The sequence below is a fragment of the Acipenser ruthenus genome, chromosome 49 (genome assembly GCF_902713425.1).
Source record: "Acipenser ruthenus chromosome 49, fAciRut3.2 maternal haplotype, whole genome shotgun sequence".
NCBI lineage: Eukaryota > Metazoa > Chordata > Actinopteri > Acipenseriformes > Acipenseridae > Acipenser > Acipenser ruthenus.
The window spans coordinates 3,807,067-3,816,316 of record NC_081237.1 but is presented as its reverse complement, the minus strand read 5'-3'; positions in this window follow the sequence as shown (position 1 = coordinate 3,816,316).

The window sequence follows — 9,250 nt, the reverse complement described above, 5'->3', positions numbered from 1 at the left end:
TTTTTTTCTGTCAGCACTTTATATGACAGAAAGCAGTAGCTGCTCCGACAATAAAGAGCTTCTGTGTTCCTTGTTTTGTGGCTTGACGTCAGTTTTTTTCCTCGGTTCTGCTGGGCACAGTCTTCCAGCGCAGATAAAGGTCCCAGTCGCGGTTGTGTGCTTTGCTAAACGTCTCATGAAACACTCTTATTGTGCTGGTTATCCCAGAGGGCATTGTGTATTTTCCATAGTTACCGAGCGGTGCGGAACGCATTGCTCAGCATTGCCAAAAACACAGAGCACAATGCTGCTAATCACAAACCCTGAAAGATTTACCCAGGAGAGGCTGTCTCCCTCTCTCCTCACCTGAGCTGCCGTCTGCTGACGTTACCCTTGTCGTCTTCAATTATTTTTCTTCAAGTTGCTATGCTGGAATCCTGGAGTTATTTTTGTATTCTTCAGAATAATATAATGAAAAGCTCTATTACAGTTTTATAAATAGTTATGCTTATTTCGTCAGTTTCAGCACTAAGAGGCTTAACATAACCTTCCTGTAACAAACAGTTTCAGTGTTTTACATGGAAACAAATCTACAACAATAATACCCAAGACAGTGCAGCTTAAACTGGTCTTGTGTTGAATTGTTTTGCCTAGGCTAGCACAAGCTGTCTTTTGTGTTGAGTGGAGTATATTTTTCCTAAAGCTCTATAGAGCTCTGCATTGTTGAAAGAGTAACTTTAAAAGCCCACATCAACCTTATGAAGTTTGCTGTAAACATCTATAGAGCACGAGGAATGACTTGGATGCAGTTAGATCAGTTTTGAGCAAGTGTTCTCTAAGATACAGCCTAACCAACATGCACCCAGTAATTCACCATGACCTTAATTACATTTGCTATGGAATGTCCGTACCAAGGTTAGTTGCACCAGAGTTTTAGCTATACCCCCTGTTGCTGGGGATCTACAAACCCCTAAGGAATTCAGAAGTCTAAGTCACTAGGTTATATCTGTATTGCACTAAAAATAACATCAAATAGGTGATGATAATAATAATGATACTAAGCTGCAAACCACTCAGGACGTCTTGCAGCTTGAGAGCCACCAGAAACACACATATTGTCATAGTGATCCAGGATTAAAATATCACTATAACATGTATTATTATTATTATTATTATTATTATTAAGCCAGGTGGTGTACATACAGCACTACAGTTTGTTCTCTTTTGTCATGCATTACAGATTGCAAAACAATAAATGGTCTAAATTAAAGGCGGAACGTTCCATAATGTTTTGTAAATACTTTTTAAGGTTGTTACCTTGTGACCCCACGATAAAAACATGAAATTCAGCGGTACTCCACAGTACAAATATAAAATGTAATTTATAACCTCCTACTGCTGCGCGTGCCAGCAGAAACAGGACTAAACGGCAAAGAGGTTTCGAGGTTCGCTCATTCAGAACAAAAAGAGAATGTAAACAAACTGGCCTATCAACTCTGATAGAGTGAACCTGTAAGCTAAAATACATTTAGCAGACAGACACTAAAATAAACAGAATATGATTGTGGGGTGCTGCAGCTTTAATTGGCTTCCAGTCTGTTATTATGTTGACTCTTTAAATCCTGTCATAAGGGCTGTTTGGTGGCTGCCTGGACGCCCCTCTGTCTTGTGCTCTGTAGTTACAGAAGGGCTGCTTGATTCAGCCAGACAGGCAGGGACAGGCAGGGTGGCTCCACTCTTACTGTCGTTTGGCACCAGGCAGAAGTAAAACCCTTTTTTTAGGAGAACGTTGCCAATTTAAAATCCTGCAGCTACGTTTGTGCCTAAAAACAGCAGTGTCAAACAGTAGTGTGCAAAGTAGAGCAATTCCTTCTAGTCTTGACCAGAAATACAGATATACCTGGTAGCTTCTCCCTGCTATTTACATGAGACTTGGCAAGTGGGAGCACTTTATTATGGCTAATCAGCTGACTTCCGTGCAGCGATTCATTCAGCAGGGATCGATCGTCATATTTTCGTCACATGCTATATCGCATTGTGATAGATGCCTGTGCAAATGATTGAATAGGAATGTCACCTTACAGATGGTATTAAGTTCTACCGTTCTCATTGAAGTTTGATCTTTTATCCAAACATTAATGTGGACCAGCACATGTATCCATATGGTGACCTACATAACAGGATATGGGCTGTGAGCTGTCAGGAGTCAGTGATCCGCAATGGATCTTCTCTCCATAGCAGCCTTGTTTTTGTGACTGAGGCACAAGCTGCGGTGTTCTTAGTTTCTTATAGTCTCACCTTTGAAACAGAAACTGCCTCGTGACTTGATCCAGTGAAGGAAATGGGTCACAGGCCTTATTTCCATGTACAGCTGTATCTTACTTTGGTCTCCAATGGTGATCTAGGATAACCCTCTCTGAGCCCTCTCATCTACAAGTTAATTAGAGACCAGAGTATGTTCTTTTAAAACCGAGAGAAGGGTCTGCACACTCTTATACAGCTGAAACTAATTTACCACTCCATGCAAATAAATGACAGTTCTCATTTTAGGAAGCACCTTTAACCCTTTCAGTCCTGAATTATTTTTGTCAAGCTGTAGAATGCGAACTGAAGTTATGCAATTCAAAAGGCAATCCTTTAATTAGTAAACATGAGACAATGACAACATTTTTTTTTACATGTATTTCTACACAACCTCAGAGTGGACCCAAGGGTCCTGTGAGGTTCCAACGTGATTTCCACTTGTGTTAACATCCGGTGCTAAGATACTGAAAGGACTGAAAGGGTTCAAACAAGAAACTGTTGTTGTAAACAAAAACAGTGTCTACAGTAACACAAATCGCTCTGTGTACAGAGTGCAGCTCCCTGACAGCAGCTCTGCCTTGGATACACAGACACAGCAACGATTCAACAAAAACAAAACAAAAATCATAAACTTCACTACACTATCATGTTTCACATAAAACGATTTTTCTAACCCAAAAACATTTAGCAAATTGTTGAATATGCAGCTAGACTATCACACAGGGTGCAGTACAACAATTTACTTAATGTCAAACTCCTGGCTCACACATCAAAAATAAATCAAAATTAAGAACAGTGAATTCACAATGGGCCCTTAAGCAGAGAAAAATAGTACTTGTACAAATTAATGTCAACATGGCCTAACCATGAATTAACAAAGTGATCGAACCATGAACAGTCAAGGTAGCTCTGTCGTTCTGAAACCCAGGACTGGATGCAGGGTTGGTGTGAGTTTCAAACCCTGCCTCTGAGCTGCTACAGTACCCCTCTCTACACACACCAGGGCAGCCAGCCGCTCAGACCCGGGATCTGATCCACACTGAGGCTGCAGCGTCCCGCACAGGACTGGCTGACCCACACTGAGACTGCAGCGTCCCGCACAGAACTAGCTGATCCACACTGAGACTGCAGCGTCCCGCACAGGACTGGCTGATCCACACTGAGGCTGCAGCGTCCCGCACAGGACTGGCTGATCCACACTGAGGGTGCAGCGTCCCGCACAGAACTGGCTGATCCACAATGAGGCTGCAGCATCCCGCACAGAACTGGCTGATCCACACTGAGACTGCAGCGTCCCGCACAGGACTGGCTGATCCACACTGAGGCTGCAGCGTCCCGCACAGAACTGGCTGATCCACACTGAGGCTGCAGCGTCCCGCACAGAACTGGCTGATCCACACTGAGACTGCAGCGTCCCGCACAGAACTGGCTGATCCACACTGAGGCTGCAGCGTCCCGCACAGGACTGGCTCCGCACCTGCATTCCGCGAATTCCACACATTTCCTGTCTGCAAAACAAGGAGCTTCTGGCCTCGGACCAGCTGAGAGGCGGATCAGACCCTGACCAGGACAGACTGTTCAAACAGAAAGAACTGGATAAATCAAGCAGCACTTCTCAGTGTCAGCTTTATTGTTGAAAACATTACTATAGTACATGAGGCGTTTTTTGGTTACGACTATGGGGGCCCAATCAGCACGTGTTCTTGAGAAGGAATTGAATTCTGGGAATCGCCTGCACTGGTCTCTTGTTATTGCGATGTTGTTCATCATTGTTTGCCCCCTCTGTTGCAGAGTTGCATTAATAAGTGGATTATAATGAAGCTGTAACATTGTGGCTGGTGAATATACCTGTGAGTATTCAGATAGATAAAGTGGTCCTTGCTCTTGCAGGATGCCCACTTGTACGCTTTTCATGCTGAATATGTTGCTGTTTTAACTAGGTGGCCACCACATAACTTATTAATATAATTTATAGTTTTAGGCTGGTGAATTCACATTTATTGTGCCAGTACCAAATTCATAAATGCACAACTTGCACTGTATTCTGAATTTCTCTCTGAATTTATCATCTGTTTTGTCGTCCGTTACCTTCGTCTGTGCACGAAAAATGCAGGTTTAAAATGCTTGTGCCTAAATGATTAAAACGGTTGAGCTTACACTGGGGCCCCTGAAAACAGTTGTCCTCCTAATCCCTAACCAGGACACATGTGTCTGTGCAAAAAGAACCAGCAACAATAAAATGCCATCAATCTGCAGCGTCTGGTGCACCTGCCCTCCGCACCCAGTCTTGCACAGATGAATGCACGGTGTGCTCCAGTTACAGTGGATTAAACAGGAGCGGTGCTGTTTCATGCAGTATCAGAAATGGGTTATTCCTGATATAGGGAGCTGGCACTAAAGGACTATATGGCTGCAGTGCAATATACATTATGCATCATGTGAAGGGTGCCTGTTATTGTATAATATTAGATTGTTGTACAGGATATTGTGCAATTTGGACAGATCTTGTACCGTTTGTTCGATGCATGAGAGAGCACAGGATAAGATGTACTGGAATTCTGATGTAATGGAATTGGGACAAATCCCATATTACACGACTGCAACGTTTTTGTCTCCAAACAAAACAAAAATTCATTTGGAATGTTTACGGGGTGAAGAAAATACATTTGTGTTTCTTTTCACTGTAGAAAATCCCTGGAAGCAGATCAGAATGTGCCTGTGGAAATCCCATAGTGTACTGGTAATGTTTGGAAGAGCTCCCGTTTCCTGATTCCTAACCCCCCCTCCCCTGCTGTCTCTACTCCTACTTCCAGTAAACCTCTCCTTCAGCGTTTGCTTTCCTCATACCAGCTTTCCGTACTAAACGCGGATGGAATTCATTCTTGGAAATGAGATAAACGAACAGTCGAAGACAATATCTTACTGCCTTATATGGGATGTCCATTGCAGTAAAGTTTGTTTTTTTCTTTCAAAAACAGCCAGCCCTAGAACCACAAAAAGAAAACCAATAACACCTGCTTTTCTACTCGTGATCAAATTGGTATTAACATTATTTCACATTTTTCAGAGTGATTCAGGGATGCATGTCTGTCTGTCAGTCCTACACTGTAAATCAGTTATTATAATATACTTTGTACTTGAGAAAATGAACATGGATGGGCGTTTCAGTGGTTCATACTTAGAAAGCGTGGATGCCTGGAAAGCTTTGCCTTCTCAGGAGTTCCTGGAGCGTGTTTTACTGGAGGAGGTAAGAAATGCTGCCAAAGGCCTGATGTGTGCAGTACCACCCACTGACACCTTGGCTGCAACATGCCGTCTTCTGGAAAAAGGAAACTTCCCGCTTGTTATTTTACCTAAATTTCACAAAGGCTTCTGTTTCCCTTGAATAATACCCATGCACACACCGCGGCAGAAAAGACATTCTCGTGAAGCACACCTTTGAACTCTGCAATTGCTGTTTCAGATGCATTTATAATACAAAATGCTTAAAGAAAATGCAAATCTAATCAAAAATGAGTTTGCAACATGCATGCTTCTTGCAAAAAAAATCCGTTTGGATTCCAAAATGAAAAGAGAATTGCAAACATAATTCATTTCGAATGCAAGTTAAACTCCAGCGATGGCATTCAATTGTTCTGGGTTCAAGACAGCCAGCTGTTTCAAACAGGGCTGGGGGTTAAGGGGTTAAAGGTAGTCTTTAAATATAGCACTCACCTACTTCCTAACCAGTCATAATATATTCATCCACAGCTTAGTGCTGAACTGTATCTCCTGACTGCATGACAAGACAGCCATGTGGTTGTCAAGTGATGGCTTGGTGTGTGTGCGCTTGTGTTGCCTAGCAACTTGCCTGGTTCTCAGTAGAGATGAACCCCAACAAGGCTGCTGCTGTCTCCAGGTTACAGGCATGTTGCTGTTGTTGTTAGTGTGGTGCTAGGCTCAACCTGGGCTTGGTTGATTGGGAGTAAAGACCCAGTCACCACTGGAGGGCTGCTTGGCAGTGTCTAATCCATTCCTTGTGTGCTTACCTAATAATTAACTCAAAGTTCAAAACTTATCAAGGTTTAGCATCAAATTATTTCGTATTTTACATTTTGACGCATGCACAGGGATGTACTGACACGGTGTCTACAGGGGCTGTTTTCCAGGGGAGGGCAACCCTGGTCCATCCCTGATAAAATAAGTACAATTCACCAATTAAAAACGCCAGCGTGCATCTCCGCCAATGAATCGACCCCATTGTCTCTACATGCAGATAACCAATTTGTTTAAAGTTACACTGTAATTCTTCATCTCTCAAGTATGAATACTTGAAGGATTATTTTTAAGTGCTTATTGTTAGACTGGATTGGAGTGGTCTTTGTTGCTCATCCCTGTTTCCTTTGCTCCCTGGGATCCGAAGTCTCTTTTAATCTCGTGTTTGGGTTTACTGCTGATCTGTCACATACACACAGAATTTTGCAGTAGTAGCGACAGCTTGTTTGGGAGTGGAATTTGACTTGATGACCCCAGGTCTGATTCCCTCGCTACACCAGCTCTGTGTTGTGAAACTGCTTCAGGCTCCCAGATACTGCGTGTGTGTCCGACAGCGACCAAACTCCGGCCCATTATCTGCAGAACACGGCATTCGTTTAATAGGAAAACAATTTGAAATAAGGACAACATGTTTTTGTTTCCATTTTTATTTCTACTTTTAGAACAGCGAATACACAAAATATTAAAACACTGTGCAAGAAACATGGGCTATGGCACATCAAAGAAGAACCGTTACAAAAAGTACAAGAATTCTTCATATTATTATTCAAGGCAAAAGATAAAACACAGTTACATACACAGAATTGCTCTTCATAAAAGGGAAAGTTACAATAGAAGATGGTCTGGGCCCCCCCCCCCCCCAACCCGACCCCCCCACAACTCCCTTTCCCAACGCCACAAAAATATGAAATGGAAAAAAAGAATTATCCCGTTAAATCCACTGGTATTCTAGAACACGGAGCTCTCCTTAACCCAAATCATCTTTTCATTTCTTGGCAGTGTGTTTTTGCAACAGAAAACAAAATCCATTTTCAGAACAAACTTGAACCATTGGCCAAGGTTCAAAGCAAACTGCATGAGATCCTATAGCCTTACAAAATCATGCATTAAAAGGAAAATAATCATATATTTCCATAGAACAGTTTCCCGTTTACAACCGTCAAACCTAAATAAGTCATACTGCAGTGCTGTGTGGGGGAGGTTAGACAAAATGAGAAAAAGAGGAAGAGGAGTCTGGTCTATTTAGGATTTGAAAATGAAATGCTATATTAAAACATTTGAACTCAGGTCCTTAAAAGCACTGCAGTCCCGTGCTCCTAACCACTGAGCTACTTGGTGCAACATTCTGTCCAGCGACTTAGCGCTCAAACCCACAAAGCAGATCCAGTCCTCAAATGTGCAATTTCATTCTGCACTTGTGTTTCTGATTCAATACTGCTCTGTGCTTACTGAACTGTAGGATCAACAAGTACACACACAAATCCACACTGTGCAGGGGCAGAAGTTACTTAACGACTCACTCACAGGAGATTAAACACTGCAACGGCAGTACTTGGAGTTTGGCACAGAGTCGCTGTATTCATTTGTCATCTTTCTCTCCTACACAACAGCGCACCTGACTGCCTCATGTTTCTTGCTTGCAGTCCACATGACAGAGAGATCAGTTACTTCCAGCTCTTGCAACAAGGGGAATTCCTCTGGTAAACAGGTCTGTCTCTATGCTGTGCTGTGGATCGACAGCAAGTTTCAGTTTCCTGATCACAAGCCTCTTCCCTCTCAAAGCACCTAAATGACCCTCTCTGCACACTGCAGCTGTGGAAAATACTGAGTTTCCTTTTTGTTTGTTAAAAATGTAGAGGATCTACCATTTAAAAAGTCAATAATTACATAAAAGGCTTCAATCTCACGCTACTTTCCTTCATGTTTTAGTTTATCCTCCAGATGACATAGCTCTAGTTTGTTTAGCTTTCCAGTATGTTGGGTTTGCTTTGATTACATTTTCCTGATGACGCACGCCACTGAGGTGCAGCAACCCCAGTTTGCTATTTTCTTAATTGATTTTCTATGACTGGACTGCACGGTGTTTCTCTGCATGAAACTAGATTCTGACCTGCATGCAACACGACAGCTCCTGCAGTAGATGCTGTACAAGGGTTAAGCTCTTAAGAGTTTGAAGTCATTTCAAGCTTTGAACTCCTACAGTGCAGCTTTCCTGACCTGGAGTCTGTCCAGAATTCTCTCCCACCAAGTGTCATTTAATAGATATGCCTCCTTCAAAATGCAGTGCAGCATTTAGGCAGGTCCTCTATAGAGTACATTGCTATTAGTCAAAAATGGATCAGGTTGCATGTGGTTTGCAGTTCAAGTTCTGTCTAAATGTAGTCCTTAAGAAAAAACTAGACTGTGAGGGGTACTTAAGAGTAGGATACATCCAGAAAAGAAGAGGCATTTTTACAGGGTGGCAAAGTATTGTATGATGTGTGATACACCTGTTTAGTAGCACCGGGCTAAATATCAGTATTATTTGACATTTGGAGCAACGTTAAAAACAGCATTGCAGCGATGTTATCAGATGACAGTGTTTGTAGCTCCGTTTCTCCGGCTACAAAAATGAAAGATAAGAGGAGACATGATCTGGCAGAGGAAGCTTGACTAAACGGATCTAAATGCCATCTCTCTGAACTTAATCACTAGCGGTCGTGGGGGTTTGAAATGAGTGATGGGCGATCTCACACCAACAGCGTGGGGGAATGCTCACAATGACTGCAGACAGATTTGTTTTGTTAACAGAAGCAGCCTGTTGAAAACATGCAAGGGAATCTAAAATTAGATTCCAGTGCAGCTACAGTTACAGATGAGCACGCTTTCTCAGGCTTTAATACTATGTCGCTATCAAACCCACACCCTTTCAGGCTAACACGCGGGAACACGC